At 36.9% G+C, this 26,851-nt stretch overlaps 1 protein-coding gene across 6 annotated transcripts in view; it reads left to right on the top strand.

The window, feature by feature from the left end:
- MARCHF1 (membrane associated ring-CH-type finger 1) overlaps positions 1 to 26,851 on the top strand; it is a 1,076,407-nt gene that overhangs the window by 428,923 nt on the left and 620,633 nt on the right. The window contains exon 1 of one of the 6 annotated variants that reach the window (XM_056802854.1): positions 24,094 to 24,187. The exons of 3 other annotated variants lie outside the window; for them this stretch is intronic. The gene's annotated coding sequence lies outside the window, so the exon portion shown is untranslated. Of the gene's footprint in view, positions 1 to 24,093; positions 24,188 to 26,851 lie in introns of those variants that run through there. 2 more of the 6 variants (XM_056802857.1, XM_056802856.1) reach the window with 2 other exon arrangements.

Raw genomic sequence — 26,851 nt, 5'->3', positions numbered from 1 at the left:
GTTAGAAACACACCCAAGGAGTGTGGAAAGGGATTGGGATGGAAGGATTTTTATACATCATCCTCCGTGGGAAAAAAAATGGCTGGGATTGGCAGGCTCTTTTGGCGGGTCTGGTCTCAGCAAGAGGAGGCTCCAAGCTCCTCTAAGCTGGGTGGAAAGCAGTGAGGAATGCTGGCTCAAGCAGATGGATAGGAAAAACAGCAGGCAGCAGCAGGTGGCAAGGCAGGGTAGGATTGTAGGCACACCCACCACTGGATGCTCGTGGTGGGTGGCAACTGGGAAAACTTACTATCTTTACTGTAAGTCTATCTACTCAAAAATTTTGGAGAATTTGTAGTCCCTTCATGGTCACCAAAATGTAAAGATTAAAATTAATATACAATAACTAAATATTATATTTTATAGTTTTATTAAAAATAACTAAAGCAAAAGTACTGCCTGAATTCAGCCTGGTTGCAGGTCAAAAAGAGAGCATGGGAGGAGCATAAATCTACTTAAATACCAATAATATGATCTTGCCAATGTGGAGATGCAGGAGAGATTATAGGGAATTTGGGGAAATACTAAGGACTTCTGGGGAATGAAGTCAAAAGTTCAAAATCTCCATTTATACAATTGATAATCTTATTTCTCAGTCTTTGTTTACATTTGTACATTTTGCTTTCTTTTTTTGTCATGGAGAAGGGATGACATCCTGATTTAGAGCTGTTGTAGTGAAAGGTAAGAGGGAAACACAGATGCAGGAGATTTCATGAAGGTGGTAGGCACAGAACATGTCAACTGATGTGAGTGATGATGATGAGCAAAGGAGAAAGATGACTGACTTCAAGGTTATATTGTAGGTGGTCAGGGGTATGTTGGCTCCATTAAATGGAAGGGAACAAGCAAAGGGCCCTCTGTGGCATTTTGCTAAGCACATTATAAATGTCCCTTCATGTGATCTCCCAATAACCATAGAAGCTGGTGCTTTAATACGGGAAACTGAAGTAAACAGAGGCTAAATGTACTGTCCTGGGTCACACAGCTGATATGTATCTAAGGATGAATTTGAACTCAGGTCTTTCTGATTCCAAGCTGTTAATTTTTTTTTTAGTTGGACTGAAATATTTAATTGGTGGTCGCCAGGGATTTAATTCCTATATCCCAAAATGAATTACTAAATAAATGGAATTTATGGTAGTTTATTTACAATAGAGGGAAGATATTAAGGAATGAGAGAGAGAGAGAGAGAGAGAGAGAGAGAGAGAGAGAGAGAGAGAGAGAGAGAGAGAGAGAGAGAGAGAGAGAGAGAGAGAGAGAGAGAGAGAGAGAGAGAGAAAACTCTGGCTTCCTTTGAGCCAGGTAGAAACTCTAAAGCCCTAATCAGGGAAAGGAGTCTCAAGGTGATGGGCCTTTCTTGGAGGTTCACTCCTCCAGAAAGGGCAAGGAACTAAGTCAGCCTCTTTTAATCACCATGGTTACCTTCTAAAAAGAAAGCAATCTGAGGTCTGCTGCATGATCTCCTCCAGGGTTGAGTTCCACAGCCAAATCAGAGTATCTGTCTTCCAGTCTCTCCTCTGGGTGACTCTTCTTCACTCCAAGCTTGAGAGACTGATCCTCCAGTCCAACTCCCAGTCAGAGTTCTTCAAACAATCTTCTGGCCTCTGTGGTCCTCTATTTAAAGATCTTCTTCTCTTGTGTTACCTCCCCTAAATTTTACATCTACCAATCACAGCAGACACTCCTCTCCAGGACTGCCCACTCTTTAGTTCACTCCTTTTTTGGTTACATTATACCTTTTTTGGCTATATCACACCTTTAGTAGTTAGTTCCACCTTTAATGGTTAGTTACTTTTTTGTAGATTAAAATGGGTAGATCTACTTCAAATACTAAGTTAACACTTTTGGGGGATTTAAATCTAAAAATAGATGGGGGATTACAATTCAATCTTCCCAATAAGGGAAGAACTAAGTACCTTCATTGTTACAAAGCCCAGCTCTGTACCTACTGCTCTACCTGACTTTTTATCAGCTAATGCCAGGTCCTAAAAGAACCTTTCATGATCTACTCACTTATTGGCACCATTCCTTTCTGTAGTTATCTATTGAAAATAGAAACCCTGTTCATATATGAATTACCAACACTGAGCACAACACCAATCATAACTGATGCTTAGCAAATGCTTAAAAAATTAAATTGAATTATTCTTTCCCCTGAACCAAGGTGCCTCCTATGTTAGGCATTGCTCAGCCTTGTTTTAGCAAACAGGGTCCAGAATGAAACATGCAGACCTACATGTACAATACATAAACACTGACTATATCTAGTCCCAGCCATGTCCATTCAAGGCCAAAATTTTGAATCAGAACTGGCTGGCTTCTCTGGTTTCTGGATGTATTCCAATGGGCAAAGCGAGTCTGGTCTGTAGGTGAAAGAATAACTGGATGTTTAAGTTCCCAGGGTGCTCAGAGTTTCAGTTCTAGTCAGAACATCCTTGTCCTATTCCTAGAAGAAACTGATTAACCCAGTTGGAGCTTTCTTTTATAGTTTAACAATCTCATATAGGCACTGCCTAATTTCTATAAAAAGTTAAATATCCTTTGCCTCTTTTAATTCCAATAGGTCAATTTTTATTTATTTATTTGTTTTTTACGGGCAAAGGGAAAGGAAAAAAAATTTTAAGGCCTTCGGCTACAAAGAAAGCAAGTAAAGACTAGTATAATAACCATCTGTTTGTGATCATTTAAGATCTACCTATGCTCAGGGAATAAATTATACTGTCTCTTGAGATCCTTTTGACTTTCTGGAAGAAATTCAAGGTGAGAGTGGCAGCTAAAATGGATTTATAGTTTTTGATTATTTGTTTTTATTGGATTTACATTCTTTCTAAAGGTACCAGAAACCAGTGGCTTGATTTCTTATTTAATTAGCAATAGCCTCTCCTTTCCATTGTTTGAATTTTTTTACCTTTTAATCTTGAATTTTAATTTTGCAAAATTGGATTTTGATGTGTTATATGAAGTAGTTTAAAATTATTATCACTAATAATAATATTGATCTCAGACCACATGGTAGGCCTGTACACAATTTAGAGGTGGTATTTACCCAGGGAGTTGAGTGAACCAATGAGAAGAGAGAAATAAATAAAGCTTCTACCATAAATTCCTAAGTGTAAAATGTGTATTCCTATAGTGTTGTTTATTCTACATAATGCCATAAGCATTATTTAAGTACCAAATTGTGCAAGACAATGTGTAAGGCCCAAAGTAAAAAGGGAAACATCTTCTCTCATATGAGGGAATAAAATATGTGATAAGTGTGAAGGAAAGATGTAGGTTAAAGGCCCTAAGAAATATGAGGAAGAAAGAAATCACTTTTATAGAAGAGTAAGAAGCTTCTGGGAAGTTTGAGGATCTGAGTACTAGAAGGAGAAAAAGTTTTCATCAAATGGAAGGGGACAGATATTGGATATTTGGGACATCTTAGTGAGATTGAAGAATAAGATTGGGGAATAACAGGTAGTTTGGTGGAACTTACAGAATGAAAGAAAAGTGAAATAAAACTGGAAAGTCAGTTTGATCAATTAGCATCATTCTCCTTCCCTCATCCTCAATGTTCTATTCTTTCAGTTGCTTTTTGGTGAAGATGAGTTTGTGACTCTTAGGACAACTTTCCCCCATTAATACAAGGTAACATATAGGGTATTAGACCTAGAGACAGGAAGACCTGAGGTCCAATCTAGCCTCAGACAATTGCTGACTGTGTGGCCCTCAGCAGGTCACTTAACCTTTATTTGTCTCAGCTTTCCCAGTTTTAAAATGGGAATAATAATAGCATCTACTTCCAAGGGTCATTGTGAAGAGCAAAATATTTGTAAACCACTTAGCATAGTTCCTGGCACAGTATGAATACTTAATACTTCCTCATCTCTCCCTCCCTCCTTCCTTCCATTTTTCTTCCATCTTCCCTATTTGAATGTAAGATCACTGTCAATAGGGGATGTTTCATTCTTTGTAGTTCTTTTCTCAGTGTTTCAAACATAATAGATGCTGAATATAAAGTTGTTGCATAATTTTCCCCCTACAGACAAAGGAGAAATAAAATTCATCAGTAAGCCAATGAAGTTGTTTCTAGATACTACATGCAAGGTTAGTCAATCAGTCAATGAGCATTTGTTTAGCACCTACTATATTACAGGTCCTGTACTTAGCACCGGTGATGCAAAGAAACCCCTGCTCTCCAGGGGTTTAATGGGGAAGAGAACAAACAAATAAACATGTAAAATCAAGCCATATATAGGATTAACAAGAAGTATTTCATAGAGAGAGCACTTAGAATTAAGGAAGATGAGGGAAAGCTTCACAATGAAATTAGGATTTTTACTAGGACTTGAAGGAAGCCAGGAGGCCAAGAGGAAAGAGAGGAGTATAGGCATGAGGGACAGCCAGTCAAAATGGCAGTCATTAGATGGCATGTCTGGGTTCAAGAAAATGAAGCTCTGTGTCACTAGATCACAGAGTATGTATGCAGAGGAATTGATTAAGGAGTTGGAGTAGAAAGGTGGGTGAGAGGCATCTGGATATGCAGGGCATTGGACGCTAGAGAACTTTATATTCTATCCTGGAGGTAACAAAGAGCCATCAGAGTTTATTGGGGCTGGGGGGCTGACATGGTCAGATTTGCCCTGTGGAAAGACAATTTTGACAGCTGAATTGTGACTGGGCTGGATAAAGTGGGGATAAATTTCTGGCAGACAGACCATCTAGACAGTTATTGTAATAGTTCAGGAGTGAGATGATGAAAGCTATGCCAGAATGGTGGCCATTTTAGGAGAGAGAAGTCTGGGGGGCTGGAGAAAAAGAGTAGAACAGGTTGCAAGACAGATCTCTTCCCTAAAAGAGCTTAAATATCTACTTTGGGAAATGTCATTCTATACCAGAAGTAAGAAAAGACAGTAAGTGATCACTATCAAGTGAAATAAATTGAGAGTAAATGCTCTTGAAATGCTGGAGAGTTCCAGGGTGTCTATGGCTGGAATGGCCATATGGCCAGAATGTTCTAGGGCATGATATGGGGGGGGGGGGGTTGAATGATACATATAATTGTATAAGAAAAGAGGAAAGGGAAGGAAGTACCAGACATAGAAAATGGCATAAAGGCAAGAGGGCAAGAGGCTGTAAACCTATTTATATACATTAAAAGAGAAGTGATCACAAAAGTTTGAAGGCTTCAGGAAGACTGTAGAAGATAAAGTTAAAAAGAAAAGTTGGGCCAGATTGTAAAGAAATTTATGTACCACACCCCATTTTATTTGTGTAGAGGAGCCATTATCATTTTTAAATAGAGAAGTGGAAGGATCACAGTATTTTCTAAAGTAAATTCATCAGGATATAAATAAATCTATATTATGAATGAAATCTGGACACTGGATGGAACCTCAGAGATCATTTCTCTAGTTTATTGTTTGATTTTGCAAATGAGAAAATTTGTGCCCACAGAGATTGTGATTTGTTTCAAAACTCACAGGTAGTATGCATTAGAGGCAGGCAATGAACAGAGGTCCTCTGACTCCAGGGCTAATGCTCTTTCCTCTGCATTCTTTTTTATTCCTTAGAAATTCGTGTTGTTTTCTCTTTACTTGATCCAATAAGATTTGTAGCTAGGTGATTTTGATCTGGCAGTATTAATGAGATTTGAATATTAGCATATTCCTATTACCCACTTAGAGCTTTCCTTAGAAAAATACCATGTTTCCAATGTGCTTTTCCTTACCACCCACCAAGATCTCTCTCTCTCTCTCTCTCTCTCTCTCTCTCTCTCTCTCTCTCTTTCTCTCCTAATTTAAACAGCTCCTCCAGTTTTCTTCCTCTATCATGTAGCCTTTCTTTACAGAATAAAAACAAACACAAAAACCTAAATGTTTTTCATCTTTCTGCTAACCAATCTGGTCAACAAATTCAAACAGGTTTTTCCACCAATTCTAATTTCACCATTCAAAATATTGTGTTTCTTTCTTTTTTCTGCCTCCTACTCTCAACCCATTTTTCCTTTTGACCTGTGCATATGTAATTACTTCATGTCCTTTTATGTTTCCCTTTAGCAATCTAAATCTGTGGTCTGCAGATGCTTGGCCTGAGTTTTCATATTACTAACATTTGTGCCACTTAAATGGTGAAGTCCCCCCATGTAGTATTTGAATGGAAGAGAGCCTTGTTGCCTCACATGGCCCTTGGTAGTAGTATGGCACGAAGGGTTAGATATTAATCTCCCTTTGAAGTCCTCTGCTTCATGAAACTTGCACTTATTTTAGATTATTTTAATGAACCTCTGTTGCAACTATACCTTATTAATATAGTCATTGTTTACTCTTTCTCTGTCCTACCCACACCTCCTTCTATAGTGCAGGCATCATCCTCATTAACACCATCCCTTTAATGAAACAAATACAGTCAAGATTTGAAGGAAGGCAGGAAATGGGAGAAATTTTTACAACAAATTTTTTCCTGAAATATGTATCATTTCCCAAATATACAGGAACCTGGGACAAGTTTTAAAACATAAGAGCCATTCCCAAATAGATAAATCAGTGGTTCTCAACCCTTCTAATGCCGTGACCCCACAATACAGTTCTTCATGTTGCGGTGACCCCAAACCAAAAAATTATTTTGGTGGCTACTTCAAAACTGTAATTTTGCTACAGTTACGATTTGGAATGTAAATACCTGATATGCATTATGTATTCTCATTGCTACAAATCAAACATAATTTAAACATAGTGATTAATCACAAAAGCAATATTTAATTATATGTTGAGAAATGTTAATCCAGCAGGAGGCAGCTTGAGTGCTGGGGTGAGAGGTAAATTCTGCCTGGGGAGGGGGTCCTCAGACGCTGCCTTCTTCTTCCTGTCATCTCCCTCCAGCTCTATCTGAGGCTTCACTTTGCTGGGGTTACTCGGCTCTATTATCTGCTCTAGGAGTTATCCTCTCAAGGACTCATTCTTAACCCCTCCAGAGCCAGTACCCAGGTGCTCTCTATGGGTCTCTGTTTGAGTCCGGTTTCCAGGCAACAGGGTAAATCCATCACCCCTCATAGGGGGACAGCTGCTGATAGATAACTAATATTCCTACAATGTGTGGGCAGCAGGGTCCCCATTCTTTCCGAGATCTTGCTGTAAAGTAGTGCAATTTCTCAGTGGCTAAAGCCATCAGAAATATGTATTTTCTGATGGCTTTAGGTGACCCCTGTGTTTTGGTCATTTGACCCCCACCGGGGTTGGGACCCACAGGTTGAGAACCACTGAGATAAATGGTCAAATGATATGAACAGGTAGTTTTTATAAGAAATCAATAGTCATATAAAAACGCTCTAAATCACAATTGGTTAGAGAAATATAAATTAAGAGATCTCTAAAGTGCCACCTCATACCTATCATATTGGCTAATATGACAAATGCTAGAAGGAATGTGGTAAAAACATTCATGCATTGTTGGTTTAATTGTAATTGGTGCAACCCTTCTGGAGAACAACCTGGTACCATGCCCAAAGTTCTTTAAAACTATACAAATCCTTTGACCTAGCATGATCACTATTGGGACTGTATTCCAAAGAGAACAAAGAAAACTGGAAAAGGACCTCAGTGTTGGAAAATATTTATAAGTAGCACTTTTTGTGGTGGCAAACAATTTGAAATTGAGGAGATACCCATTAGTTGGAGAATGGCTGAACTGGTTGTGATATGTGATTGTGATAGAATATTATTGCACTATGAGATGATTAAAGGAATGGTTTTCAAAAGAAAAAAAAAACAAACCCTGGAAATTGATACAGAGTGTAGTAAACAGAACCAGGGGAGCATTGTACACTGTAAAAACAACATTGCAATGAAGATTAACTGTGAAAGACTTAACTACTCTGATCAGTATAATTATTCATGATGATTCCAAAGGACTCAATGAAAAATACTGTCCACATGCAAATAGAACTCAACCCCATCTGAGTGTAAATTAAAGAATATTTTTTCATTTACTTTCTTTTTCTTGTTTGGGGGCTTTTTTGGAACATGACTAATATGGAAATGTTTTATATGACTATATATGTACAGTTGATCAAATTTTGCTTGCCTTCTCAGTGGGTAAGTGGAAGAGGAATTTGGAACTCATTTTTTGAAATGAATGTTAAATAAATTACATTTTAAAATGGAATCATCATTTTAAAAGTTCTAGTCTTTTCTCTAAATCTCTATCTGCCATAGTACATTAATCATGAAAAGAAAATACAGACTATGGGATCTGTTCAGCTTATCAAAGTACATGATGATTGAGAGATTAGAAATATTTCCCACAGTATTTGGGGACTTCAGAAATGGAAGAAAAGATATCCAAAAAATCTTCCATTTTTCCATATGGCCATTTTGGTCATAATCATCATCACTGACTTATTCCAAAGCTGCCTGCCTGAATGTCATAGTCATGTCATTTAAAGATCACTTGAAGAAAATGGATTCTGTTAGCAGGAGAAGAGAAGTCTCAGTGCAGCTATGAATTGTCAATAAACATTTATCAAAGATCCAGAGCAACTGTGCATGTAAAAAAGGCAAAAAAAAAAAAAGCCCCTGCTCTCAAGAAGCTCCCAATCTAATGGAGGAGAAAATATGCAACTATGTACAAAAGAGAAATGCATATATATACACATATTCATATATATATATACACAGGCATATATACACATAAACACATATCTATATACATATTTATATGTAGAAACTCACTTTTTTAAAAACGTTTACCTTCTGTCTGTGGAAGAGTAGAAAGGACTAAGCATGGGGGGTGGGGGGGGGTTTGCCCAATGTCACTTAGCTAGAAAGTATCTGAGGTCAAATTTGAATGCAGGACCTCCCATCTCTAGATTTGGCTCTCAGTCTGATGAGCCACCCAGCTGCCTCCTAGAAACTCATTTTCTAAAAGAAGGCTTTGCCAACCTTAATGGTGGGACATTCCCTCTACTGGTCATCTCCAAATATATATACACACACTTATATGTATGTATGTGTAGATATGTATGTGTGTGCATAATATTTGTTATGCTATATTTTATTATATATAATTCATTATACAAATATTTATAATGTCCATGTAATAAACAATATAGCAAAATAGAAATATGTGTGTGAGTAATTGATATATCCAGTGTGGAAGTGAGAAATTGAGAATGGTTTGCAGTGGAGCTGGAATAGCTGGGACTGCTGACGTGTCATTCAATGAGAACATTCTACTTGGAATGTGACCAGGAGAGACAGTTGTGGAAAATGGGCTGACAGGTCTGGAAGTTCAGTCACTAGATCACAGCAGAGAAATCAGAGAGAGCTGGACTTTGTCCTTCTTTCTTCTGTCTCCAAAGCCAAGAGACTCCAGACTTCAGTTGGTCAGATGCTCCCTCCAACAGTCTCTCCTGGTCACATTCCAAACAGAATGTTCTCCTTTGAATGACAGGTCAGCAGTCCCAGCTACTCCAGCTCCGCTACAAACCATTCCCGATTTCTCACTTCCACAAATCAAAGGGATGGTTCCAGCATTAAGCAGTGTTGGCAAACGTTTTATTTAGAAAATGAGTTTCTAGCTAGAATGTCAAGGAAGCCGAGAAGTGGAGATGAGGGGGAAGAATATCTCTAGCATGAAAGACAGCCAGTGAAATTGCCTGTATTTTGGAGACAGTGTTAAGTATGGGGAGCAGCAAGGAAGTCAATAGTCATCTTCTACTTTTTAAAGAGTTGTCCTCTGCTAGAAAGTTTACCCTCATTTTCATTGAGCCCAGAGGGCAATTTAATGGTGGCTCTGTGGATTGAGAACCAGACCTAGAGACTGAGGGTCTTGGATTCAAATTTGACCTCAAACACTTCCTAACTGTGACCCTGGGCAAGTCACTTAATTCCCATTACCTAACCCTTACTATTCTTCTGCCTTAGAACCAATGCATAGTATTGAGATAAGACAGAAGGTTAAAGGTTTAACAAAATGCTTTATTTCAAGGAAAAACCTTTCAACAATTAAAGATGTCCAAAATGGAATGGATTATCTCAGAAGTGAGTTAGTTTCTCCTCATTGAAAGAAAATGCTAAGTGATCACTTTCAGGTACATTTTAGAGAAGATGATAGCATAAGACCCTTGAGATCAATCACTATTCTTTTCATTTATCCTTTTGTATTCAACCTATACAGTACCTTGCATAGAGTAGCTGCTTAACAAATGCCTGTTAGTCTAGACTTTGATTTGGGAACTTTTCTTTAGGTATGAGTTAACTGAGATGACCACTGAAGTCCCTTCAGGTCTTGAGATTCTGTGATTCTGTCTGTGGCATATTGAGATTATCTGCATTCTTGCTACAAATGATACTTGTTTATTTGTTTCCACATGTGGAGGCTGCAATCCAATTCTCTGCCTGCAATAAGTAGCAAAGCTATAGATTCATTTGCCACCTACTGGGAACCGGAGCTGGCTGGCTTTGTAACCGAGCACAAGGGGAACAGACTTAATGTATCCTGCTCATGTTAATGAGCCAAAACTGTCACTTACAATTACCTATGAGATTTGGTATGGAGCTTAGACATTGTGCTCCTAATGAAACTGAGTCCTGGCAGGAAAGATGGCAGGGGGCTCACATTCTCCAACCTTTGCTTGTAAGGTCTTCATGGATTGGGGCTTTCAGTCTATCCATTTTTATTGGCCCAAATATGATACTGTAAAGCACAATTTAGCTTTTTTTAAGCTATAGTCTGTAGGCTTTGGCTAGGATATGATTGTCCCTTCCTAAATGTAATTTTCTACACTGGCAACTCACCAAGTCCAAAATAACAACTCTGTTTAATAGAGGAGTAATAAAAGTAGCAGCAAATGTGTTTACTTTTACTGAACAAACTCTTATTTTTGGTATTAACCTAAAGCAGATTGTGTCTAATGTTTCTATTTAGCATAATGTCTAGCTTGACACACCTCATTCTCCTTCTTTGTCCTTTTGCTTCCTGTCTGGCTCTGGAGCAAAGCATTTCATCTCAGGGACTTATGACCTGTGGCTTTGGGCAAGTCCCTTACCATCTACAGGCTTCAGTTTTTTCCCTGGTAATAAAAAAAGGGGTTAGACTGGATCAATGATTCTAAGCTCTGCATGTGTGTGTGTGTGTGTGTGTGTGTGTTTGTGTGTGTGTGTATTTGATGCATCTCTTCAGCAGTTTTCTAAAGTTTATGGATCATTCACTGAATAACAGTTTATAATAACTGAAGGAAATGCTAATATTTAAATTAGAGGGTTAATGAAAATAAAGTAGTGTTAGTTTTTTGTTGATACAAATCCCCCAAATCAATTCATATGTGGGGTTTTAGTAACTCTTAGTAAGAACCCTTGTTCTAAAGCAGTGATGGTGAACCTTTTAGGAACCATGTGCCATACCCCCATACATACACAGAAGAGGGAGAAAGCATTCCCATTGGGCTACTGAACAGAAGGACAGGTGAAGTGAAAAAAAAAAAACCATCCTCAGTGTAGGTGAAGAGGAGAGGAATGGCCCAAGCTCCCCACTTCTCTTGAGCTCTGCCACCTGAGCTGCCCACTTTAGCACCAATAGTGGAGAGAAAAAGTGTTCCCATTGGACTGCTGGGCAGAGGGATAGGAAATGTAGGAAATGTTCTCAGGCAAGTGTGGAGGTTGGGGGGAAGGGAACAGCTCTGCTCAAGTCCTTTTGTCTTTCTAGTAATGAATTCTGGGGGACAAGGTGGTGCTGGTACCCACAGAAAGCACTCTGCATGCTGTCTTTGGCACCTATGCCATAGGTTCTCCATCACTGGTCTAGAGGATCTCTTAAGATCTCTTCTAGACCTAGAACATTGATCATTTAGTCTTCTTTGCTCCAGTTCTGAGAGACTATCCACATAATGGTTGGTTTCTCCACAAAGTAGTATTGTATCCTCTGAAGGCATCATTGTTTCACATAAAGCTTTAAAGTCCTTTGAGAATTCAGGCTTCTTCTTCAAGTGTTAAATGTAGTCCACTTACACAAATCACACTTGACCAGTAATTTGTACTTGGATTCTCTTGAGCTTTCAGGAAATATTGGAACTAAGTGAGAAGTTAGAGCTGACAAATAACTTTGAGGCAGAGAACAGGTAAACTCTATAAAGTACTCCCCAGGAAGATATTACCTTCTTTGTCTTGAAGAGGAACAAACAGGACGGGAATTTCTCTTTCACTGTTATTTCAAACTCAATTCTAGAGCAAAATTCTGCAAGGATACTTTGCTGCTATCCATTGTCCATTCTCTCCCTAATCTCATGCTCTCAGCTCCATCCCTTTGCTCACACTATGTCCACCCTCTTCACCTGAGAGAGCTCTTTCTTCAGTCCTCCACCTGTTAGCAGTCCCCCACTGCCACCTTCAAAGCCCTTTTCCAACTTCCAATTCTTCCATGTATTTTTTCTGTTCCCTTCTATCCCCATCCATCTCTTGAAAATGATCACTCCTCCACTTTCATATCATATTTGTTTATACCCATAGCATAGGATTTGGAATAGAAACTGGACCTATGGTTTCACCAATCTAGGAAAACTCCCAGGTAAGGAAACACCCTTTACCCATGCAGGTTGATGCTTTCTCTGAAATGGATAGCTTTAGTTACTTAGAGAACTATAACGTTAACTGACTTGCACAATTAGTATTTGTCCCAGAGAGAATGTGTTTGATTTTCCAACTTTCATAGAGGACTCAGTTTACCAACCATGCTCTCTTATGCTCAGATGAAGCTTTCTGGGCTGTGACTATCATCTTTAGACCTTTATAATGGAGGAGGTTTTTTTGAACTGTTCTTCATGGGCTTTGACTAGCGCATAGTACATGGAGCCGATGTGGAGCCAAGATGAGCTGCCGTAATCAAAGAAGCTTATCCCTTTTCTTACATGAAGCCATCCACATATTAAGATTTTTAATAATAATCATGGATTTTAACAGCAACAACAATCATATCACCAAATGAGAAGATGTGCAAATTCTTTTATGGTCTTTCTCTCATTTGATCCTCATAGCAACCCTGTAGGTAAGACATTCCCACTTACAAATTAGTGAGCTGAGGCACACAGAGGTTGAGTGACTTCCCTCTGCTCGCACAGCTAGTAACTTTCAGAGGCTCGATTCAAGCCCAGGTCTACCCTAACTCTGAGTCTAGTCAACCAGATACTGTGCTACATCTAATGAATGTTTATGGAAATGAAATGACATGTTTGTTGAAATTAGGGGAAAAAATGATGTATTCTGTATTCCCAAAGTATAAGGTATCATTGAAAAGGAAAACACAAGTTCGAGCTTAAAGGTGCCTTCTCTTGACAATGTATATCAGTACACCTCCCAATTTGTAGGTGGTTTTGAATACAAGAATTGAGAAGGATGAGAGATTTATTTAACTCTGATTAAGTACCCCCACAGTCCTCGTTGCTTTCGAGAGCACATAAAAGACTTCCTATATTAAGGATGTCCCCATTCTCCATCTAATTTGGTTGCATTGGGACTTATACTGTTACATGGGTAAATGCAATTTCAACTCAATTCCTGTCTGAGTAGCTTTATTGGCATGCCAAAGGCAATATGCATCACTCCATTGAGAGACAGGAACTCCATAACTGGTTCCATTCCAAGAGCATGTTTTCCAAGACCATTCATTTCTCATAAAAATGATTAACAAAAAATTGGAAGATGCAAAATATCAGTTAGTTGAATTTAAAAACATAAACCACACAGGTGAAAGTTCTTCTATACATAGCATTTAATAACAAAATAAATAGAGTGCTCCAGACACTAAGGTGTTTGGGTTTTTTTTTTTTTTGTCAAGCTTTTTGGCCTTGAATTTCACATTAATACAAAATTTCAAAAAGTTGGCACTAAATCAATGGGATTCCTAGAAGTGAGTCTTAGATTTATAGTGCAAGGATATGGATTAATATATTATTGTTCAATCATTTCAATTGTATCTGATTCTTCATGACCTCATTTGGGTCAATCATGGCAAAGATACTGGAATTGTTTGCTATTTCCTTCTCCAATTCATTTTGGAGAGGAAGAACTGAGGCAAACTGGGTTAAGTGACTTGCCCAAGGTCACATAGCTAGGAAGTATCTGAAACCAGATTTGAACAAAAGAAGATAAGTCTGACTTCCTGACCCTAGGCCTGGCATTATATCCATTGTTCTACCTGTATTACTGATTCCCAGTGTGACCTAAAGTAGATTGTGAAAACTCTTTGGGTCTGTTTCCTCATCTTTAAAAATAAAGTGGATAGATTAGAAAAATATTGAAGGCTTCTTTCAGCTCCAACTTTTTGAGTATATAAGATGGGGTCATCCCTAAGGTGTTTTCTACTCCTGACATTGTAGTCCATGCTTGCTAATATCATTAAGCCTGGTTTAATGCTATAATCTACTGATGGACTAGCCTCTAGGCAAGCATATTTTCTATAACAATAATGAAATCATGATTTATACAAATGCTTCCCAAAAAGTACTGCATAACTTAAAATGATGTAAGTGGAAGTATGATGACCTATTGACAATGTCTGATTATCTCTTTCTTAGACTGAACCAATGGAGATAATTTTCTTCCCTGAAATTTATAACCTTATCTATTGAGAGGTTAAGTGACTTTCCTAAGACTGGATAGCCAGTGTGTGTGTCAAACTTGGGATTTGAAACCAGATGTTCCTGACTCAAGACAAATTTCTATCCATCAAGTAACATCCATTCTTTGATATTCCTCTTTTGCCAAATAAACAAATAACCTCAAAATACCAGAATGCAACAAAAAGTCTTACAAATGTAATAGGGGATGCCAGAAGATAGTAGATGTGAGAAAGAAGAAACATAATGTAATTAAAAGTTAATCATATTCAATGTCAGATGATCCATGGGTTCCAGTACTAAACCTACTTAGCTCTTGTTTATCAGTTGTGTCCAACACTTCACGATCCTATTTGGACTTTTCATGGCAGAGATAATGGATTGGTTGCCATTTTCTTCTCTACCTCATTTTATAGATGAAGAAACTGAGGCAAACAGGGTAAAGTGATTTGCCCGAGGTCACACAACTAGAATATGAGACCAGATTTGAACTCAGGAAGATGAATCTTTCTGATTCCATGCTGTATATTCTAACCATCGGGCCACCTAGCTGCCCCCACTCTTTTAATTACTTATCATATAAACTTTGAAAGGTCAGTCAAACTTGTGAATGAAGTTGTGGCATTATCTGTAAAATAGAGATAATATTTACACAACCTACTTCATAGATTGGTTAAAAAAGGACTAAAATGATATAAAGAGATCACATGATGAGCAAAATGAGCAAATTTTTATTTTCTCTAAACTTCTTTTTCTCCAGAACTTCTTAAAGAAAGGAAAGCAATTATACGGCAGATATAGATTAATTATAGTTGAATCTATAAGTATGAAAATACAAGCCCCTCCATTAGCCAAAGTAACAACCTAATGACGTCAATCAAGAGACCTCTAAATAATTCTTCCCTCTTTCCCCATGATTCTTTCCCCACTGAAGTGATCATAAGTGTCTGACTTTGGATACAGTTGTAGAGATCTCCTAAAGGAAGTACCTGGGGACAGCTAGGTGGTTCAGTAAATTGAAAGCCAGACCTAGAGATGGGAGGTCCTAGGTTCAAATCTGTCCTTAGACACTTCCTAGTTGTGTGACCCTGGGCAAGTCACTTAACCCCCATTGCCTAGCCCTTACCACTCTTCTGCCTTGGAACCAATATATAGTATTGATCATAAGATGGAAGGTAAGGGTTTAAAAAAATAAAAATAAAGGAAGTGATTGCCCTAATATAATCCTTCCTTACCTTGTAAAAAGTGACAAACTCTGGATTATCCTTAGCCATTGAGAGAGGAGATAGAAAAATGAAGCAGATCTAAAGACCACTCGGCTCTACAGACTAGAGGAGAACAGAAAGGAGGGCCTTGGAGAATGAGGATTGGAAACCTAAGTGAGGCCCAGTTTTCCTGCTTTCTAGATTACTCAAGCCAGGAAAACAGGAGCAACTGACCTTTCTGTTCTTCAGTGGTGAACAACTCAGCAGTCCAGATTCAGGAGTTTCTGTGGCTTTGGAAGGGAGGGAATTAAAGAGTGACAGGGAATACAAGGGAAAAGGAGAAACACTACCAAAGAATAAAAAAAGAAACCCTAGACAAAAATTTAGCATATACATCTGAGATCATCAAACAGAAAGAAAAATTAGTAAAACCTCGAAGTCACATCATGTTTAAAACAATTAAGGAGCATGAGTCAGTATTGCCTGATAAAAACAGAATCCTCTATACCTCTTAAAGTTAATAGAATAGCAATAGGAAATCCAGAATGGTTGATAAAAATAAAATTCTTAAAGAGAAAATAGGGTGAATTAGGTTAAAAATTAAAACTTTCAACATAAAATATATGTATTTATGTAAACAGAAAAGTAGAAAAGTGTATACATTAAGGAGGAAAGCTTCAAAGATGTAGAAGTGGTAAGAGAGAGAAAATCAGATTCAGAACACAAAAATCTGAAATGGAGGAAAACAGAAAAAGATAAGCGAAAGGCAGCAGTATTAAGAAAACATATCAGTTCCATACAAATCCATGATTTCACTTGATGACTGATTGTACAGAAACAACGTAAGGATTTAGAGGCTCTCAAAAGAACATAACAATTTAAAAAGCCTAATTACTGTAATGTAGAGAATAATACAAAAACATTGACCAGAACTTCTGAATATATGCAACAAAGAATCAATTGTGAAAATACATAAGATCATAAACCAAAGAACCTACACTGAAACTCTGAGTTATGCAGTGAATAAATTTAACATTAAATAAAAGGCTTCATATAGCTCAACCTTTGATTAAAATATAAACATCAATTGTTATATAAACAGTTATATTCTTATTTTTAATTAGCTCTTAAGATTTGAGGGAGATGGATAGAGAAATGTATGTGAGGAGGCATGAAAGAAATCATTTTCAAATTTTGTCCAAGGTTGACCTTACCAAACTCTAAATGTTCCTTTCCTGATAAAAATCAATCAAAAATGTTAGAAAGTGGAACCCCAAAGGGAAGAAAACTCTGTCATTCCACCAATCTATTGACCTGCTTTGAGAAGCAAGAAACAGTGATGAGTGAGAAATGTTAGGAGAAAAATAGCAAAGGCTCATATATCTCACATTTACTTCACCAATTAGCGATTCTTTTGTGTTAAAAATATCTTTTAAAATACAGATTACTGCTAGGGATGAATACTTAGTCATTGATACCATGTTTTTTCCTCCAATTGGCAGGAAATTGGAAGGCACAATTTAATATAAAAGATGAACAATGCCAAAATGATCGATGCAGTGAGGGTCTTTGAATTGTGATAAGTTTGCACTGGTGGCTCTAGGTACCTGAAAGACAGGAGGAGGAAGATAGAAGGAATAATAGGAACTATACAAGATGTGAAGAAAAGGAGATGGAAAGGGTTACTCTGGCATATTGCTCACTTTTTGATGCTGTATTCCTGGAACTTAATTTTTTAATATTTCAATTCAATATTTTTTCAAAGAAAAAACTGGAAAACTGAATATTTGAATTTTTTAAACTGAACATTTTTTACTTATTTTGCTTCCAGATAATACTTGCATACATAATAACTTCTGAGAAACCTTTAACCGAAACACAGAATCATAGACTGTGAATGCTGTGATGATATCTAGAGGTCATTTACTCCAACCCATACCCCAGCAGGAGCCCTTTGGATAATATTCTGAAAATTATTCATTCATCCAAGTCTTCATTTGAAGGCTAAAGGAGAACTCTGCTATCTTTGGGTTGAATCCTTCTCAAGTACTTTTTATTCCATTGTTTCAAATTTAGGGATCATTTTCTCCTTGGTAGGAAGAAAGAAAAGAGGAAAGGATTAGATTTACCTTTTTTCCATCATTAGTAACTATCATCTTGACTACAAGTAATAGGAAAAATCAAATGTGTCAAGGAGCATATCTTCAAAGAGATATAAGCTAGAAGAGAGATTAAAACAGTTTTGAAACACACAAAATACTGAAATGGAGGAAAATGTTGAAAAATAAAAGCAAAATCCAGCAATATTAAGAGCACATATTAAGTAACAATAGAGAAAATCCCCTCCCCAGAGGAAACTGAGTGACCTCTTTTAGCTGATGCAGAGTAAAGTGAACAGATCCAGGAAAATAGTCCATATATAATGAAAACAAATTATTAAAAAAAAATACTTTGATAGACCATGATTGATGCTAGGACAAACCACACTTTCAAAGGACTGAAGGTGAAGCATTCTGTCTGCTTCCTGACAGAGAGGTGTAAGATTTAAAATCAGACTAGGACATAAATTTTGGGCCATAACCAATGTGGAAATTTGTTTTAATCGACTATACATACTCCATATTTAAAAGGTTTTTTTCAATGTTTTATTTGTCAGGAAAGCAAAAGATAGGGAGTAGAAATTAAGTGCTTTTCAATCTTTTAAATAGAAAAAATAAGGGAGAAAATAAGGAGAATGAATTTTTTGTATCACAACAGTGAGGGAATGTGAACAGGTCAAGCAAAATACATTTACACAAAACAGAAAAGATGCTGAAGAAAGTCTTCAGAGACCCTGTATGGAGTATTTATGGGAGGGCATAGACCAGATTTTTAAATGATCAGATGGTATGGATACATTCTATATAATCCTCATCATCTGAGAGGCTAATAGGATCACAGAGGTCTTTGAAGTATTGAAATACTTATCATATTTTTTTACAGGACAAAAGGCTATCGTTCTAGACTCATACTCCCCTGCCTACCCTTGCTACCAACTTTTGTTCATGTATTTTTTAAAAAATCTGAATTAATTCATGAGATCTTTGTGTAGCCATTTTGGTCTCTTGAAACAAGTCCATCTTCCTCCCCCTCCCCATTGTCTTGACTTCTGTAATATTATTAGAATTTGGTTATTAACATCTTTCCATCCTTCTCAAGCCAATATAGGTTTTGGGACTGTATCTGTTTTTCTTGGAATTTCATGAAATATGCTACCACAAAATTTAGGACATGAGTCAAAAAATGATGTTTCTCTCTCGTTCTTTATTCCTTCGGAAAGTGGCAGAGATGAAAAAGAGATGGGGTGGTCATCCATTCTACAAATATGCTCAGTATCTGTAATGTGCATTGTACTGTTTTGGCCTTTTGAGGGATACAAAAATGAATATGATGTTGATTCTATGAAGTTCTTTTAAGAAGAATGGGGAAATAAAATGTGTACAAATAAGTATAATAGAAGGAAAATGCAATAAGTGCAACATGAAACTTAAAAGCTGAAATTTTAAAAGTTCACCGGTAAAGGAGAATCCCTTCCCAGTATAAGAATCAGGGATGATTTCCTGTAGAATATAGCACTAGAGATGAAATGTTATAGTAGTAGGGAATAGTGTGTTCAGAGCCATTAAGCTTGAGAAATCAAAACACATGTTTAAAAGAATGAAATAAAATTATCGACTTCTGCTATGGGAAAATAGCTATGGGAAACTTTGAGGCTTTTCACTGTGCATTCTTCACAATATAATTTTTAAAAACCCTCTGGCTAATTGCAAGTATTTTTATCCTCACTTCACATTTGAGGAAACCAAGATGGCAAAAGGTTTGGTTAAATGGTTTGGTTCAAATACAAGTCTCTTAATTTCTTTTGCCCCTCAAAGAAAGGGAATCATTTAAGATACAGCTGAAGAAAGGTAAATTGATGGATGATTAGAGCTGAAAGGTACTTCAAAGGAAACTGTGTTCATTATGTAGATAAGAAAATTGAAACCCAACTGCATGAGTGATTTGCCTAAACCATGGACCTAGGACTCAATCCCAGATTTCCTGTGATCAAATTCAAGGCTTTTTCCATTGCACGATATTATATCCCCCCTGAGAGGAAGGCTAGAATTTAGCACAGTGCCTTGGATGTGGTAGATGTTCAGCAAACCTCTCTCTATTTCACAGAAATGAATGAATGACTTCTATTTTAGCTTACATTTTGTTTTCCTAGGGAATGTCTGCTTTAGTATTTGAAAAATAATTCCTGAATCAGTGATGGGTGAGGAGAAATTTGAGATAAGGAGCAGAATGATACTAAAAATATATAACCCGGTCAAATTTGAATTACCTGAAGCAAGAGAAAGCATAAGGGTTTTGGTACAGGTTCTAATTTAAGGATTCTCTACGGATGCTAGAGCTTTGCAGCAGTGATGGGGAAGGTGTATGCCTCATTAAAGTCTTATTTCCCTTCACCCTAAAACAGATGATGAATCAGAACCACTACCACAACAGCAACAACAAATCCTCCCTCGTTGGTTAAACTGCAGTCTAATCACACTGGCAGGACCCTGGCTTTGTAAAAGATAGGTACTCACTGCAAGAACTGGTTGACTTCTTTACCATCTTTCCAATATGGCTCTCCAAAGATCTTTGTGTCTTTTCTAGAATGATTTTAAAACAATACACAAAGTAAAACAGTGAGGAGAAATAATAGTTAAACATGGATTCTCCCGGGGAAATCTGTAACCCTCTGGGAGGGAAAGTAGTTTTAATTGTGTCTCTCTCAATTTACAAATTAATTTTTTTGCCAGTATTAACATTTCTATTACCCTCCTGAGGTTGCATGGGCTCCCTCTAGTGGTTAATTTACATGGAAATGTTTGGCTCCACATTCCTTGCTTCTTAGGGATTCACACAGATGCAAATAAAACTTGGGATTCAGAACTTGTATGGAGAAAGTAGTATAGCAGAAAAAAGGAGTACTCAGCATTGGGCATTAAAAGGAAAGGAATGGTAAAAGTTCAAAGGAGTAAGAGATTATACAAATCTGGTGATCACACTGAATTTGCTGACCGGGGATCCAGGTCAGGTAGAAAAGTATGTGAACCCAGATAAACAGGATGAATAGGGAAATGATGAGAGATCAGAGGTCATAGTGTAAACAAATAATATTCTTGGCTCAATATCAAGAGAATATTAGAAATATGAAAAGAAAAACTATTGTCTTGTAAAAAAAGTACAGTTTGAAAATCTTTGTTCTTAATGTCATTTCATCTCTTGGTAAACCGAGCCATTCTACTCTCTCCCCCATCTTCTAAAGACAAAGAGCCAACCCAAACAGCAAACTGATTTGTACCAAGTCCAGACCTTTTATATATCTTATGGCATTTGCTTTGTAATAGACCTGCACTGTCACCTTACTACCAAAGAGTATTTTGTCATCCCTCTGAAGTCAAGTGTACTAAACTAATTTCTGGTTCCTTCTGGTTATTACTTTCCTATTCATTATCATGACAATTATATATGCCCTATTAGTTCTCCATCCTTTGTTCTCCGTAAGTTCATATGAGTCTCCACGTTTCTCTAAATTTTCATTTCTTGTGACATAGTGTTTCATAATATTCATAAATGACATCTTGTGCAGCCATTACCAAAATGATGGGCTCCCATCTTGTTTCCCTTTTCTTCCTTTCACAGATTGTCAGCATTTGAGTTTTCAGGGCAGCTCTGAATGAATATGAAGTCAAAGGCATGTCTTTGCTCAAGAGGAGTGAAGGTGAAGGTCTTTGAGAATGACAAGGTTAAAAAGTGTTAGAAGTTGTTATTAATGTCAATGTTGAAATCAGCAAAGATGATGTCAAGGAAAGGAGATGGTGAATTGGACATATTAATAAGTAAGGAACATAAGTGAATGGTCTGGATGTCATTAGACACCTGGGCCTCTGGGCATGGGTGGGGAGAAGGGGTAAATTGCTATCTGAGAGACAGTTCAATAATATAAACCAGAAGATTTTTTTTTAACAAAGAAAACCTTTTATTGGTATAATATAAATATTGCTTAATAGATATGATTTGGTATCTTTTAAACCAATAACCAAAAATAATCCAAACTCCATTCTCATAGGACTCTTTTACTCATCTCTGTGTCCTTAGTTCATTCTACAGAGCAATGATCTTGGAAGATATTAAAAGCCTTATTGAATGGATAATTTGATAAATAAATGAGTAACCAAAACAAATGAAGTAAGTCAATGAGACTATCACAAGATATTGTTTGTTTGTTTTTTAACCCCTTACCTTCCATCCTGGAGTCAATACTGTGTATTGGCTCCAAGGCAGAAGAGTGGTAAGGGCTAGGCAATGGGGGTCAAGTGACTTGCCCAGGGTCACACAGCTAGGAAGTATCGGAGGTCATATTGGAACCTAGGATCTCCTGTCTCTAGGCCTGAGTCTCAATCCACTGAGTCACCCAGCTGCCTCCTGCAAGATGTTTTTTAAACAAGTTTTTTTCTGTTTCCTTTCTTTCCTACACTTTGACTATAGGGGTTTTGGAATTAACAGCTATGTACTTAAGTCTTGGATTTAATATTTGCTAATTGTATAATTTCAAGTAAATCTAAAATGGAGAAAACCACACAAGTATAACCTTTCCTACAGGGTTGATGTGTCATGCATTTTTTAAAAATTTAAAGCCTTATGTATTAACTATGATTGTAATATGCATCAAATAATTAAAATTAAGAGAATTATATTTTAGGACAAGCAAGAAACTAAAATTTTAAAGATACATTCTAAAACATAGATATTTGCAGGAATAGACAGCCTTTGTATAGACCCCATAAATAGGGTTTTGAGCCTAGATGGTTAAATTTTATTTCTAATTTTTTGGTCATAATATCATAAATTAAAACTGTTGATTTAATTGTACCACCTGTGCAAAATATCAAAGTAGTATTGTTTTGAGCTTATTTTTAACCAAAATGTAAATATAAAAAGTCAGACTGATTTTCTCATTTGGGGATTGCTTGGGCTAATTCAGAAAAATCATTTTGGACTTGTGCTCTATTTAAATATCCTGGTCACTTTTCTTTGCCTTGTTTATGTTCCCAATAAGAAGAGTTGCTGTTTAGATTCTCACAGGACCTTGTTTAATTCTAGTAAGTCTTCCCAAAGGTGTCATGTATTGGCATTGTAAGCAAGTTAGTAGGATCACAAACATTTGGAAGTTGGAAAAATCGGGATCCACTGGGAATTGTTTCTTCATTAAAAATGAATGTGTCGTTGTTTCTCTGAGGATGATATGGATCGCTGAACTGTCTGAACTCCATTATCGTTATCAAAGGGAAGCATGTAGCATTCAATGAAAACACTTCAACAACTCTTTTTTGTTGTTAAAGAAACAAAACTTAATAAATTGGATCTGATTTCATTAAGCTTCTCATGCATGTACAACTTAGTTGGACTTAGGGAATCCACTGTTTGAACTCAGTTGCCCTTTTAAGAATAGTTAATTAACTTTTTGCCCATGTCAATGTTTTTATTAGGCTCCTGGGGTCATGTGGGCTCCCTCTGGTGGTCTCTTTACATTGATATGTTTGGCTGTGCTGGTTTACTGCTTCTCCTGAACTGTAAAATGAGAAATTTCCTCAATAGGGAAATGCACAGAGGAATCAGAACTTGTATGTTTTTTCAATTAAAAAAATCTAAGTGATATTTATTTTTCTTTGCCCAAAATATGGGACATTCTAAGTCAAAGTCAACAATCATTTATTAAATGCATACTACAGAGTTAGGCACTGTCATAAACACTGGAGATACAAAGAAAAGGAAATTGTAGATCCTGTGATGATATAGTCATAACTTATGTTCAATAAGTTTAAAAGTTAGGCATCCAAAAAGTCAGGTATCAGTGGTTTTGTGTTTAAAATGCACACTTTGGTAATGATCTCTTAAGCTGTCCTAACTGTAGTTAGACTGGGAAAAGGGATTTTAAAATTATTATATATTTTAATTATTTTTAAATTCTTATTTAACTCATCCACCATCTCCACCACCAAGCTCCCCCCCACCCCCCTGCAAAAAAAAGAGCTGACTGTGTTCTTGTGGCTATTTATGTTACATTTCTTTGCGGTCTCAGTAAGTAACCTTGATTTCCTGTCTGAACCTGGAAGCCTGAGCTCTGATTAAGAAGCCATGGCAAAATCATGTGCTGCCTGTTAATGATTACCAGCACCTTAACATTGACTATTGCTTCATCAGTTCTTCCAGCAGTGTTCTGCGAAGTCTTTGAGAGGTTTCTTTGGTGAAGCGTTTCAAATAATTGTTTTCCCCGAAGGTATTTGCAATCTTTTTCATTGATCAGGGATAGAAATGGGATATGTTTAGGTAGAGGTCTGGCTTTCAGCCAAAGACTTTAATGAGAATGGAAGTGTTTGGGGAGTTTTTTGAGACTTTTAAAGGTAGACCAATTCCTTTCCATGACAGCTGTTCTGTGATTATTCCCTGCATGACATGATTATTTCTGCACCGAGATTAATCTCAATCTTTACTTAGTTCTTTGTATTAATCTCTTTGAAAACTAGAGGAAAGGATTACATTTTTATAGGCAATTTATACTTTTATGTTTCTTTAAATGGCAATGAGGAGTTGGAACTAAAAGAGAAGTCCAGTCCAAAGGGGAGGAAAAAACCTAATGCCCTGGGAAGCACCACCTGCTTTTTGTTTATTCATGATTAAAATGAAAACTGTAACAGCGCCCCAAAAGGTACTATCACTTTAACAATGCGAAATATTTTAGTCTTCCTATTATATGATATATCTATATATTCTTTGAAAATAATAGATCATGGATCTAGAAGGAAGATAGAACCAGAAAAAGAGACTTAAAAGTCTCTCATTTCACAAAGGAGGAAACAAATTCATTGCAGTGAAATGAATTGATCAAGATCCTAGAAGAGCTGGGAATGGAATTTGTGGTGTTAGATAATTGATTTGCTGCCTCTAAGATTTTTAAAGCTTTAAGTAAAACTATAAGAAGTATTAGAAGCAACCAATTCATGAAATTTGATATGGGGGCAGGTATACTTGGTTCTTTGGGTACTCACCCAGAAAGTTTATGAGACAAGTGGGAAGTAGGATTGCAATAACACTTTTAAAAAGTACAGAAGTAGCAAAGGCAAGTAATGAAAGGGGTATGGGGACAGGAGTTGGGGGGTGGAGGGTGAAATGGTATAGGGGAGGCAGGTAATGTGAGGAAGAGATAGAGGCAGAGAATATTACTCAGGTAACTGTGCATTACTCTTAAGAGCTCTGGGCAGCATGGACCTGATGGAGATGCTCATGGGGTAAGAGTTTGAGGTCTCACTTTTATAGGGTTTGGGGGGGTGGATAACAGACACTCTTATCTCTGACACTTCAGGCAAATTTGCTAACATCCAAATCATCCCAAAGTTATTGTATGGTAAAACTTTAAAATTAACTTGTCCACTTCATCTGGAAGTTATCAGAACCCTTTGTTGCTCTGCTAAGTCTTACTGTGGTTATCTGGAATTTGTCTGACATTTACATATCACAGAACCAAAAAAAATCCTACACCAACACCTGGATGGCTTCTGTTGACTCAACACATATTACCAGGATATGAATTTTGGCTATTATACAATTTGTAAATTATACACCATTAATCTTTGGGACAGTTTGTACATAGCTTCCAGGTTCCCCTTTGCAATCATAATTTTTTACTTTTGTTTCTTTTATTATCTACTTAGAAACTTATTGATTATACTGACCAGGGGTCCAGGACAAGATAAAGCTTAAACACAGGCATATTTTTAACCCTTGCCTTCCATTTTGGAATCAGTATTGTATATTGGTTCCAAGACAAAAGAGTGGTAAGGGCTAGGTAATGCAGGTGAAGTGATTTGCCCAGGGTCACCCAGCTAGGAAGTGTCCAAGAGGGGTTTGAACCCCAAATGTCCCTCTCTAGGCCTGGCTCTCTATCTGCTTAGCCTTCTAACTGCCCCCTATCACAGCCATTTTAAAGTGAGAGTTTCTTTGGAGCAGAGGCATATTTAAGAATGTATGTTCCTTGAGAACAAAAATTATTGTTCATTTTTATCTTCAAATCCCCAGTGCCTAGAACATAGTGGTCACTTAATACTTGTTGAATTATATTAGATATCATACACATATATCATTTACTCATTTGAATTCAAACCCCAATACCTCCAAGTGGATTAATCACCTTTATCTAATTTTTAAGTGTGTGTGTGTGTTATACTATACTGTTGTTGCCTTCTAAATATTTGGAAATACATGGTCCTCCTATGCAGATTCCTTTTGCTTGTAGACAATATGACTAATGGTATTATAGAAAGTGTTTTTAGACCTTTGAAAACTCATATGTGAAGTGTGACTTATACAGGCCAAAACTTTGCCTTACTTATAAAGTTTCTTTGAATGTTTACAATTAAAATAATATAAATTACTCTTTGCTAGATGTGTTTGTGGTCTAAAAAACAGAAGTTTTGGTGATGTCTTGGTTTTCTTATTCTTTCAATGGTCACTTTCATTAGTGACATTTGCTCTAGTTTTTTAGCAAAAATAAGAAATTTGGATAATTGTTATCACTTCAAGACCAGGCTGGCCTCAGAAATATCAGAATGTGACCTCTGTATAGGATATAGAGCAGCAACAGCCATTAGTGGTTATAGTCTCCATCATCAGAACATAGGCCATAGAGGGCTCTTTGATGTTGGTTCCATTTGCTGTTTGAAACTGAGAAGCTTTCCCAGATTAATGGCTTGATATATGGAGATTTCTTTTCTCTGGAGCTTTTGTTCTGGCAAAAGGGTTGGGTAGTGTTAAATTTAATAAACTTTTTAATGACTCAGAATTTGGAGAACTCTTTACAACCACTTACTGGCAAATAAGATATAGACATTTTGTCTTTGTAGATCTATCATCTCAACCAGTGCTCAATACATAGTTGGTGCTTATT

This window comes from Monodelphis domestica, chromosome 6 (genome assembly GCF_027887165.1).
Source record: "Monodelphis domestica isolate mMonDom1 chromosome 6, mMonDom1.pri, whole genome shotgun sequence".
Taxonomy (NCBI): Eukaryota; Metazoa; Chordata; class Mammalia; order Didelphimorphia; family Didelphidae; genus Monodelphis; species Monodelphis domestica.
Note: the sequence above shows the minus strand (reverse complement) of the source record. Positions and strands in the feature narration are given on the sequence as shown.